Here is a 13,309-nt window from a genome sequence, read left to right as displayed (position 1 = left end):
ACCGTACTCCAGCTTGCACCTTGAGGCTGCTACTTAATCCTTCACTTTTCGCGACACCCGCTCCGCGGGTGCCGCTCACTTGTTCCATCTGGCTGCCTAACCCTGGTGTGAGCGGCTCCACTATCGGTGGAGAGGACACTCGCTCCCAGGAGAGACCGGGCACATTAGGAACCAGCGCGCGTGGAGCCTACCGGGGGACTGCGAGGACCAGCATCCTCCACTGCACACAGCTGGTGCCTCTTCCCCCGGCGGCCACGCCCCCAGCCCCCAGCGATACTTAGCCCAGGATTGACCGGCACAGTGGGTGCTATTTGTTTGCTCACTTCCTGCCGCGAAGACTGCACCGTACTCCAGCTTGCACCTTGAGGCTGCTACTTAATCCTTCACTTTTCGCGACACCCGCTCTGCGGGTGCCGCTCACTTGTTCCATCTGGCTGCCTAACCCTGGTGTGAGCGGCTCCACAATTGGTGGAGAGGACACTCGCTCCCAGGAGAGACCGGGCACGTTAGGAACCAGCGCGCGTGGAGCCTACCGGGGGACTGCGAGGACCAGCATCCTCCACTGCACACAGCTGGTGCCTCTTCCCCCGGCGGCCACGCCCCCAGCCCCCAGCAATACTTAGCCCAGGATTGACCGGCACAGTGGGTGCTATTTGTTTTCTCACTTCCTGCCGCGAGGACTGCACCGTACTCCAGCTTGCACCTTGAGGCTGCTACTTAATCCTTCACTTTTCGCGACACCCGCTCCGCGGGAGCCGCTCACTTGTTCCATCTGGCTGCCTAACCCTGGTGTGAGCGGCTCCACAATCGGTGGAGAGGACACTCGCTCCCAGGAGAGACCGGGCACGTTAGGAACCAGCGCGCGTGGAGCCTACCGGGGGACTGCAAGGACCAGCATCCTCCACTGCACACAGCTGGTGCCTCTTCCCCCAGCGGCCACGCCCCCAGCCCCCAGCGATACTTAGGCCAGGATTGACCGGCACAGTGGGTGCTATTTGTTTTCTCACTTCCTGCCGCGAGGACTGCACCGTACTCCAGCTTGCACCTTGAGGCTGCTACTTAATCCTTCACTTTTCGCGACACCCGCTCCGCGGGTGCCGCTCACTTGCGCCATCTGGCTGCCTAACCCTGGTGTGAGCGGCTCCACAATCGGTGGAGAGGACACTCGCTCCCAGGAGAGACCGGGCACGTTAGGAACCAGCATGCGTGGAGCCTACCGGGGGACTGCGAGGACCAGCATCCTCCACTGCACACAGCTGGTGCCTCTTCCCCCGGCGGCCACGCCCCCAGCCCCCTCCTACATAACTGGCGCAATCACCACCGCGACGCGGGACGCACGCGGGACGGAGCTCCGGGCGAAGACCGGGCAAAGAGCGGGCCATTTGAGGCCGTTCGAGGACGGAAAGGACTGGTCTGGCCCATACTCTTGGCCCCTAACTATGTTCCCTAGTGCTCCAGCTTCCCAATCACCTGTTGTAGTTGTTGTTTGAAGATCATGTCAACTCGTGAGTACAGAGGCAGGGCAGCCAAGGGTAAATTGAAAGACGGGACACTAGATGACTTTATAACTAAAACTAACACAGCCATTGATAGGGAGATAAATAAAATGCAGCACAGAGTATCTATTGAACTGGAAGCAGCAAGAAGGCTATCTCAGGAGCTAGCCGTCCACAAAAAATCTTCCCTAGGCCATTTTGCTTTCGTGAAATCACCTGACCGTGCAAATGGTCCGATCCCTATCTTGATCACGACACAGGCAGACATTCATCAGCCACTAGTAGCAACGCCACTCTTACCCAAGGGGGAGCACTTATCCCCATCCACCGATATTCTAAATCTGCCACTAGGTGGGGCTTATGGGACGGCTATTGCGGGTGATAGGGCCCTTTCTGAAACATCCTCAATTCCCAAATCCATGGAATTGGGTGGGGGGAACTCCCAGACCCCACAAAAATGGCAAACCAACAAAAGAAAGCGCAACAACACTTCGGCATACTTTAAAACAAAAGCAAAGGTAGCAGAGGCCCAACTTCCCACTCAGGCACCATTTAATGCACCATTAGAATCCTCTTCAGCAAATACTACAAACCCTCCCGATTCAAGTCTAGAATCGAGTATCGTACAATCGGCGAGTAAAGACAATCTTGTAATAGAAAGCGAGAACGGGGAGGCTCCACTCTGCACTATAAAAGGGAGGGACGTAGAATTTCTGTCAACTGTGTGAGAAACCTTGAAAAAACTTCTAACCCCCCTCGAAGTAAGGCTTGCCCTCATCGAATCCCAGCTCCTCGAAACTGAAAAAAGCATTCTGAATTTAGCAACCCTTAGCGCCCATGCTAACAAACCTACCTGTCCATCTGATACTACTAATCCCACATTACAATCTGTTGATAAAATAGTAGCTGCTGCCATTTCATCTGATGTCACCAAGGTTAAACCTTTTCCTAAATCTCGGCACAGGGATACTATAGACATCCACAAAAAGGCAGCGGTGGTCACAAACCAGCTGGCGGCACAGTCTGTACCATCTCTGTCAGCCACGGCAGGTCATCCTGCACCACCCCTGGAAGCTGTGACTAAACCGAAGGTTAGAGATCTTAATTTCAAACAATTCACTAATCAACAACCTACCACTAATAGAGTTAATGCCAATAGAGATCGCCCTAGGGGCTATGTTGATCTTCCACCTGACGTTAGACCCTATGTTATTGTACTAACAGGGGTCCCGGAACTGCAATACCATCAACAGGAAGACTTTGGTTCATTAAAGAACAAAGTAATCCACTGGCTTAATACCAACAGGCCAATACCAAACAACCTGAGGAGTAAAATCCTCATGGTGCGCCGGGTCCCCTGGATAGGCACTTCACATAAGTCCATTACCGGCGATTGTGTAGTGGTTTCATTTGAAAATCCCAACACAGCGCAATCTGTACATTCCTGGTACCAAACCAATGTAAATTCACCGATAGCATCAAGACCACTTACTTACTTCTACCCTCCGCAACCACAACTGAACACAGGAGGGAATTGGAGCTGGATCCCGGAGAGAAAAGGCGGGTGGGGCAGGCCACCCAACCATTGGTCAGACACGTACGGTGGGTGGACCGGGGCCCCGACGTATAACAGATTCGGGTGCCTCGAGGAAGTGGATTGACTCACATATAGGTCAACTGACATTCTACCAGTAGTTGACTTGTTCTGTCGCTCTGTCTACCCTCTGGGTCGATCAGCTTCTCCTAGTCCCCAACCTAAACTGGATCAATCTGCTTCTCCCATACTACAATTCCATTTGGGGAGCCATAATTTAAACTTAGGCGACACTAGATATATAGAACGGGCACCCGTTGAACTCCCAGAGGGCAACATAACTCATAAGCCCACTAATGACACTAAGAATGACATAGACAAGCTCAGAATAGACCCAAGCAACGAGGCCAATTCCCTGCCTGACACCAGGTTAAAAATAAACTTAGTGGTAATGGACGGTGTGTCCGCCACCCAGCAAGGACAGTCTGGGCCACGTAAGTGCTCTCTGGCACTTAATGCCACCGATACCCAGGCGGCTCCTGGAGTGGTATCTATACTCTCCTGGAATGTCGCCGGGCTGGCCAATAAATTAGACTCCCCCGAATGGGTAGAACTTACCGAAGGGCATGACATATGCCTACTACAAGAAACCTGGGCCAGGGATAACCACTCCCGGACGGGATATGTGTCATTTGAGATACAGGCAAAATGGGGTGGAAAGGGACGACCCTCAGGGGGCCTATTGATTTGGGTGGGATCTCACCTTGGCTGCAGGGCTACAAAACTGGAAACGAACTCAGCCGATTTCCAGTGCGTATCTCTGGAGTGGCCCGGTGGTGTCACTGTGACACTGATCAATGTATACTCGAGATCGGTAGGGATAGCAGCTATCTCGAGTACAATTAATGACCTAGTGCTGTTTCTTGATTCTACCACTCCTTGCTCCACACTGATAGTTGGAGGAGATTTCAATACTCAGTACGAGCCCCTTCCGGTCCATTTGTCAGATTTAACAAGCGAAGAGGATGAACCCTGGGATATTCCCACCCTGGCAGGTCCACCCATAAAGGCCTGAACGCCACTTGCCTCCCAAATAACATCTCTCACGCTTCGTCACTCGTTGAGGGCTTGTAATGGGCGGATCCAAGGGGACATCCCTCCAAAATACACCTTCAATAGACCCGGACATGAGTCACGTATTGACTATATCCTGGTCTCTGCGAGGGATTGGGCTAAAGTAAGGGACTTTCATATAGTAGACAGAGCTGATAGTGACCACAACCTACTGTCGCTGAGATTTGCGATCCAGGGGTCCCAAACGAGTCGGCCAGAGGTAAATTTGGCAGACCCAGCTGACTTGGTTCTAACTAGTAATAGACGTAGAATCAAATGGACAAAGTTGCTGGAGAATCCATCCAATATCCAAAGGCTGTATGCGACAGTCGTCCCCGCACTGGAAAAGGTCGAGGCCCTTAGCCACTGCCTAGCTAACGAAATGAACTCTTTTTACCAAAGCTCAATGAGTTAGAGGCCACCCACTCTGAGCTATGTTTCAATTTGGCAGATGTGCTGAACCCGGTAGCCAGGGCAAAGAATTTTAAGAAGCAAAGAGCCTCATGGTTTAACGCTTCATGTAGGAGGGCAAAGGCCGACTTACTAGAGTCCCTCAAAATACGTGAACCCCAGAACATGATTAGGGTAAAGCGGCTTGCTTACAAGTCCATCCTCCTCAGTGCTAAAAAAGAATGGGATGAGGAAAACTGGTCTGAAATGACAGCTGCCCTCACATTGTGCGATCCCAAAAAAATTTGGCAAATTGTTAAACACGGCTCAGTTGAACCATTAGTGGCAGTAGTAGCAAATATAGCAGCCCCCGTTTGGGAGGAACACTTTAAAATCTTGTATAAACCCCACAACCCGGACCAACTGGAGAACCCACACGAAGACATAAGGCACCCACCGATGGGAGGCGTAGCTCCTGTGAACGAATTCACCCTGGCAGAGGTTAGTTCGGGAATCAAGGCTCTGGCTCCCGGAAAGGCGCCTGGTCTAGATAGGTTGCCAGGGGACCTTTACAAACACGAAGTCACAATCTGGGCCCCTTACCTCAGGGCGTTGTTCAATGCAATTCTGAATGGCATGACGATCCCCCCAACTTGGCTGGGGCAGAGATAGTCCCAATTTTTAAGAAGGGATCACCTCTGCTCCCAGCCAACTACAGGCCAATAAGCCTGATAGACGTCTCCCAAAAATTATTCGCCAGTTTGCTATTGGACCGCCTGTCGGAATGGATGAGGGAATATAACATCCTGAGTACCTTCCAAGCAGGCTTTAGGGAGAAGGTTTCAACCATAGACCAGGTCTTTCGGTTCGTCCTCATCTTTTGGAAAACGGTGCAGTTGGAGGGTGGCAGCCTCTATACTGTATTCGTGGACCTGAGGGCGGCCTTCGACCTGGTTCCCCGTAAAAAGCTCTGGGATGTGTTGGCCAAACTGGGGGTACCAGAGGGTTTGCTGGAGATGATTGTTCGTCTCCACACTGCTAATTTCGCACAGGTTAGGTGTGGCAAGGAGGGAGCCCTGTTAAATAGGTTCCCCGTTGGCAGGGGGGTGAGACAGGGCTGTGTGCTCGCACCAACCCTGTTCTGCCTCTACGTCAACGGGGTTATCTCCCACCTAAACGGGGTTGCCAACTCTGACGCGCCCAAGTTGGCGGGCGCAAGGGTGCCGGCAATTATGTTTGCCGACGACACCCTGTTGCTTTCCAAGTCCGCAACGGGCATTCAGCGCGTTCTTGATGGCTTCACTGATTTTTGTAGGGCATACGGTCTAGAAATCAATACCTCAAAGACCAAATTTATGGTGTTTAACCCCCCCTCAAAATTTAACTTTAGACCCAACATCGGGCAGAGTGGGCTCGAAATGGTGAAAACTTTCGAGTACCTGGGCGTCATGTTAAATGACAGACTGACATGGAGCACGCATCAGGAGAAAGCACTCCTTAAACTGACCCAATACGCAGGGGCCACCTTGAATCTTATGGGCAATAATAAATCAACTATTCGGCCCGTTGGTCCTCCTATACAGATCTACAAAATACAGGCTAGGGGGGCAGCCATGTATGGGTGTGAGCTTTGGGGGCATGCAGTAACACCGGATCTGGTAAAGGAGGAGAACAAATTTATTCGGAGGGTTGTAGGACTCCCCTCCAGTTCCCCTCTAGTCCCCCTAAGGTTAGACATAGGGATGCGACCATTAGATGAAGAATTGGCTTTCCGTCCCTTGGCTTTCTGGCGTAGGCTGTGGGTAACTCCTGAATTGGTCAGCTACAGACAGGGACTACAGGAGGTGCTTGCTATGCCCAATGCTGGGAAAATCAATTGGCTGAAATTTATTAAATCAGAGTTGGAGGGTCTGGGACTTTCAAAGATGTGGTATGATCCGCTAACCAACTGCCCACTTTTGCCCAAAAAGAGACTAGCAAAGATATATTATGATAGCAAACTGACGAAACTTTTACAGCATCAAAAACTTGGCCCACTAACAGAGCTCTTCTTATGTATTAAGGACACGTATAGATTTGAACGAGTTCTAGACAATCTGTACCCTCCCCTGCTTAGGAAATTATATTTGCAATGGAGGCATGGGTCACTTCCACTTCGAGTATTTACAAATAAGTGGAGTGATCAATCACCCAGCATGTGCCCAGCTTGCAGAATGTCTGATGAGTCCGAACTCCACATACTCTTTTTCTGCCCCATTTACCAAGGGTTGCGTAGGAAATGGATAGTTCCTCTATGCAGAATCTTGGGTTTTGGAGAGTGCATGGTCGCACTTAGAGTCCTAAAAACAAACTTGACGGACCACATTGTTTTCGCAGTGGCCAAATACTTGGGTGCCATATGGTCTCTGAGAAGAAAACATCTCGATGCTGGTAATTGATTCCATCGCATCAAGTTTATGCATTTTACTGTGTAATACTGCTTTTTAATAATTATGGATAATTTTACAAAGTATATTCTTATTTTTTTAACAATACTATGGATGTATTAAATGTCTTTTATGGTGAAAAATTTCTCCGAAATAAAGATTTATAAAGTAAAAGGGTTAAAGCTCCCGAAAACACTGTCTTAAATACGCTCGCGATTCCGCTTGTATCAGAAATATTTAAGATTTCGCTCAGTATTTCTGCGAAATGTATGGGGGAATTGGTTGATAACAGTGAATGAATCTCAGCCGTTGTCCTTGCAACTTGGAGATCATACGTTTCTTTTGATGACGTTAACATGGTTGGCGTCTGTAGGAGCACTGTCTTCATTCTGCTTAAAGTATCAATTCGAATAGAAGAAATCTTCAAACTGGGCCACAACCTTGCCTCCCTGTCTCGGGCATCGTTCGGGTACAATACTCGTTCACAGCACATGACCTTCGTAGTCACGGTTATGAGATAAGGTTTTCCGGGCAGCAGACTGCAACATCTGCGATCTACAATTAGAATCTAACTCCCGTTCGAGAGTCTCTTAAAGAATGGTTCTATTTGTGTTGCAGGTGTGCCTAGCTGGTGACATGAAAGGTTATTTGAGTTCCCTTCACAAGCTCCATGCAAACTAATACCCTGACACAGAAGTGTACCGCTTAGTGACCTTTCACAATTATTGCCACTAAGGAACACACTTTGTCCTTTATTACTAACACATGCGTGTGTATAGGGCAAGTTCCATGTTGACTTAATGTATCCTTTACCCAACCTTTCATACTGGCCTGCCTGTATATATTTTTGGCAGTATTGAAACTGGAAAGTTGTTATCGGAATATTTATTATCCCGTGTATTATCCATTCAATGACAGATCGTTCTGACATTGTCAATGGTAATCTCTCAAGTTTTTCAATGCTCAGAATTGTATAGTCAGCGCCCTTCTGTGCCAAACTGATTTGTTTATCAGTAAGGTTAAAGATATTAAATAGTGACGTTGTGTTGATTAACGCCAAGGCACATAGCCTGAACGCAGATTTTGTAACGTCCAGCCAAGTTGTACAATAGAACGCAATTGGGACTGACCGTGTTGTAACATCAGTAAGTCTTGCGATATTATATCGATTGCTGAAGATACAATACTGTCCAGTGAATATATTCTGGAGGACAGAGTCATTAACCCATTGTCCACAACAGAAAGTGATTTTTCCAAATGAATACGGTCAATTTCCCGTATTTTTTCTGCTGTCTCAATTTGAGTTACTTTCCAAACTTCATTGTAAGCTGCATATATAGAGGCCGCTATGAAACGTTTTTGACGCTGTTTGCGTGGTCCCATAATAAAATCACGCAAGTCAGCACCTTCTTGAAGTAAAGTTAGGTGTTGCTTAATTTCTGCCAGTGTGGATGTTTGTAGCCATTGAAGGCAGAGCTTGCCCACACTGTAAGTAGTTACTATCCCTGGATGTTGTCTTTGGGAATATCTAGGGTCTGGCCTGGTCAATTTGAACCCCTGTATTTTGTTCAGGAATCTGTCTTGACAGTTATTTGTGTCTGTGGGCCAGATCAACCATTGTTTCCAATCAGGATGTGTTCTGTTTTGGTTTAAAATATGGTTCACGTCTATCTCAACATCTATAGAGTTATTACTGTTCGTTGTTGGCTTTGGAATAGACGGTTTGTTTAAGTCTTTGATTTTGGCTAAGCCAAGACAGGTAGTTTGTTGAATGGTGTCATTCAAAAATATAATTTGTTCTGGGATCATGCAGGCTCTGAACAATGATTCTATACCTTGTACTTGCCAATCTTTTGTACCCCAAACAGTTTTTGTTTCAATGTTACTGTTTCAGAAATCAAAACCAAATGTATTCATTTGCTCAAAAAATGAATCTGAATATATCAATTTTGTGTTTGTAAGCATGGTCTTCATACCTGTCTTATTTGACAATTTGAAATAAAATGTTTCTGCATTACTTATATTAAACCCTGAAAAGTATGAATATTTATCAAAAAATGTTTTGGAACTACCCTTTGGTGGAGTAGCACAATGTTCCCATTGGTTATAATTTAAAACATTTCTAGGTTGTGCAGATTTATGGAGATAATGGTTACCATAGTGGTTATAGCAGAACATTTGATCATAATTAGACAAACCCTGCAAATAATCATGTTCTGTAAACTTAGCAGACATTACTAGGTCAGACATCATATCATTAATACTTTCAAAGTCCCAATCATCAGCAAATGTGCTTGGTTTTACAAAGTCACTTAACGAGATCTTAAATTGGTGTGGATACTTCAGGATTTCAACCGGGCCATAGATTTCATAATCAGTATTGTCCCATGCTACACCGCCTGGTATAGGATTGGCTGTGAAGTTCACTGAAGAAAGGTCTCTTTTCTTGACATGTGAAGATGTGTGTGGTTTAAGGACCAAGTTGATTTTCTGGCTTGCTGTGTTCATTTTAGCATATTTTCCCTCAATGAAATGTCCCAAGCATAGTACCATGATGAGCCAAAGTATGAGGACAAATGCACCTAATGTCACCCAAATTTCAATCCATGGAGAAGTCAGATAGGTTCTCTTTAGTTGCTGAAAAAGTTCCTTTGCTTTGTCTTTAAAAGTTTTTGTTGATGGCTGTACTTCTGGTTCGCTTTGTTCTTCTGAAGAATCATCGAAGTTGATGAAGTAGCCGGATGCCGTTCTGTCAATTGTTCCAATTGCTTCAGGATTACTTCTTGTTTTTGGCTTTTGCTTTGTTTCATTAGAAGAATCTGTAGTTACATCATCGTAGGTTGCTGTTTCTTGATGAAAAGCTTTGATTTGGGTTTTAAGAGGTTCAAGTTCCATTGCTTTGTTGCATAGTCCTTGTTGTTTCACTGTAGATTTTCCAAATGTGATCAGTCTTTCAGTTTGAACCTCTGTGGATGTAGCAAAAGTTGGTGTTCTGCTACTTCTTGGGAGTCCACTTGGCCTACTATTTGTTATCGGCCACATGATTGTGGTTTAACCAGGTCGATGGATATGACTCGGTTCTCCTTTTTACCAGCAAGGGGCGGTAGTACTACTGATCTTGTCCCGTTGATAGACAAGACAGGAACTGCTTTTCTGTAAGAAGGCCCAAATTCCTTCTTTACCGCGATCTTTTCTCTGACTAGATCCCCGACTTTTGGAATCCAGACAGGCCTTGCTGGGACAGGTGGTTTTTCTTCAGTGGTTGCTGGCTGCTGTTTTAACTTTATGTTGCTCAGGTCTTTTCTTGTTTCATTTAAGTCCTGTAAAATAGCCAAGCGATCTTTGATATCAAAGCATTTTTCTTTAACCACTGAAGTCTGACTATCTAAGTCCTCGATTAACATTCTAGTCCCAAACAATAGTTCGTACGGACTGAGTCCTTTCAGAGAATTTCTTGGCAGGTTATTTAGACTACGTTGGACACTTATTAGATGTTTGACCCACCCAGCTCCTGAACCTAATACCTTTGCTGTTATAGATTGCTTTATGTCACGGTTTTTTCTTTCTACGATTCCGTTTCCCTCGGGATGAAACGGACAAGAGTACCGCAATGCAATGCCCATGCTGGTCATGGCCTCCTTATAAGCCCGGGAGCTAAAAGCAGGACCCTGGTCAGAATGTAGCATGCCAATTGCGTATGTGCCGATAAAGACTCGCAAATCTTTTATAACAGTTCTGGCGTCAGCCGATCGCTGGGGCCACATCCATATGAATCTCGTGCATGAATCCACTGTGACCAAGATATATTTATAGTTACCATCCTTTTGTAAGGGACCACAGTGGTCCAGGTAAACACAGGCTAATGGTTTATCTGAGATTAGAAGGTGCGTCTGTGCTGGTTGTTTCACTGTTGATACTTTCATTCTTTGACATATTTCACATTCTAGAACATAGTTCCTTGTTTGTCGTCGCATTTTTGGCCACCAATATCTCTGTTTTAATAATGATACTGTGGCTAAAACGCCAGCATGTACAGAAGCAAGCCCTTCGCGTGCCGCTATAATGAGTCCTAACCTATGTTCCATGTTTGGAATTTGCTCTATCCCCCACTCCAGGGATTCGAGCAAACGGAACATTATTTGCATCAGGAATGTATGAGTACTTTACTGGAAAGCCTTTTGGGAGTGTCTCTATCGCATTTTTTACTGTAGCACTGACAGCTTGTAATATTTCGCTGTCTATTTTTGTTTTTGACCTGGTGATGGCAGCTACGGAAGCCGTTTGCACAGCTGCCTTCGCGGCCTCATCAGCCAATGAATTCCCTGCAACATGAACGCCATCACGTTGATGACTCAGTGTATGTATCACGTGAGTCTTTTGTAGTTCCTTTTGCAAAAGAACTACTTGCTCCCAAAGCATTTTATGCTTGATTGTGCCACCTTTTGCATCTTTAAAACCGTTCTGAACCCAGATCTGCAAGTATTCATTGTAAGATTGGACGCAATAATATGAATCGCACACTATGAGTGTGGGGAATTCTCGATCGGAATTTTCAAGCGCCATCTTGAATGCTAGTAGTTCAGCTCGCTGAGCTGTACAATCTCCTAGAGATTGCGTTTTAGTGACCACTGGTTTAAATTTTCCTTCGTGCCAGCGACCTTTTACAATCGCGCACGCAGCACTGTAAGCTTGCTTACCCCCCACTGCGGGTTGTGCTGATCCGTCTGTATATATTATACAGCCGTAATGTTCTAAAGGCAGAATCTCGGTCGGCGGAGGACATTCGAATTCATATTGGAGAAACTCTTGTGTTTTTAAGTTGGGATCAAATTCGTATGCCACGTCTGTTGCAGCAAGAGAATTAGCCCATTGTATCCATCTCGGATGGGGTGCTTTAGCATTCGGAATGCTTGCCTTTGTTACCGCCTCCAGGGCTGGTATCGGTGTCACGATGATTATTCGTTTACCTTGTGCTAGGGCTCGTTCTTTTGCTACTGCAGTCTGTACCGCGGTTAGAATTTTTTCCGTTGGGCTAAATTTCATTTCAGCTTTTGTGTACAAGTGTGATTTGTATGCTATTGGTACCTTCTCTCCCTCATTAGAGGTCAGGTATGTGAATCCACATCTTCCTGGGATGACTCGAATCACAAGGTTGCGTGTGTTGTCACGTGTTTGTAATTTTGTTTTGACTAACATATCTGTTTGCATAGATCTCAAAATTTCTGTGTGTTTTTGAGTCCAATTGATTCTTTTAAAATCTGGTTTTATAAGGTCATAGAGAGGTTTAACTCTCTCTGCATAATTTATAATGTAAGTTCTTCCGAAATTTAGGAAACCTAGAATTGATTGTAAGTTTTTTAGTGTTCTAGGTGCTTGGATTACAGCACATTTCTCTAGGAAATTGTCAGCCAGGCTTTTGCCTTCACTTGATAGTTCATATCCTAAAAACAGGACAGTTAGATGGGCAATTCTTGACTTTTTAAAGTTGAATTTGTAACCCTCTGCTGCGAACCCAAGTATTATGGTGTTCACTCTCTTCAAGTGAGTATCCAAGTCATCATCTGTTAGATAGATGTCATTGACATAAGATAATGCCTCATCATCATATATTTGTAGTAACTCTGTTACTCTTGCTGAGAATAATCCTGGGCTGTTCTTGAATCCCTGGGGCAAACGACAGAATTTTTTTTGCGCGCCATTTATTGAGAACGCGGTCAAATATCTGCTTTCTGGTGCTATATTTTGACAGAAGAATCCATTAGAGATGTCTAATGTTGTTTTGTATTTTTTGCGCACCATGTTATTCATTAGTGCAGCACTATGCGAGTTTTGTACTGCAAAAGTTTTGCAACATGAGTTAAGGTGTCTGTCGTCCAAAACAAGACGATATGAATTGTCTGGTTTGGAGACAGGAAACAAAGGATTATTCATTTGTGAGGTGTAAGTTTCAATCACCCCCTGGTATTCAAGTTGATCTAGGATCTCTTTTACCCGTTTTTTAGCTTCTTGCTTAATTGGATACTGCCTCTGAGCAATAGGTTGTAATTTTAACTGGATTTTGTGAGGAGGAGAGTCCTCATCCCATCCCACATGGTTTTTATATAATGCAGGAGCTTGGGCTACTGCCCACTTTCTTGCAAGTGTATATTTTTTATGAATTGGAATATGATTTGAGAAGGCAGGCATAATTATTTATTCGCCATGAGGGCACTCCCTGACAAACTCTGGTGGCCAGTCTCTTTCAGCTAGAAGGATATCATAGCCTTTGGAGAGATTATCCCAAAAGAGACCCCTTATTTTCCTAGTCTTATCCCCCTCTATACGCAATGTTATTTCATATATTTTATGAG

Source organism: Lissotriton helveticus, chromosome 2_1, assembly GCF_964261635.1.
Source record: "Lissotriton helveticus chromosome 2_1, aLisHel1.1, whole genome shotgun sequence".
Classification (NCBI taxonomy): Eukaryota; Metazoa; Chordata; class Amphibia; order Caudata; family Salamandridae; genus Lissotriton; species Lissotriton helveticus.
This window is presented reverse-complemented; position numbering follows the sequence as displayed.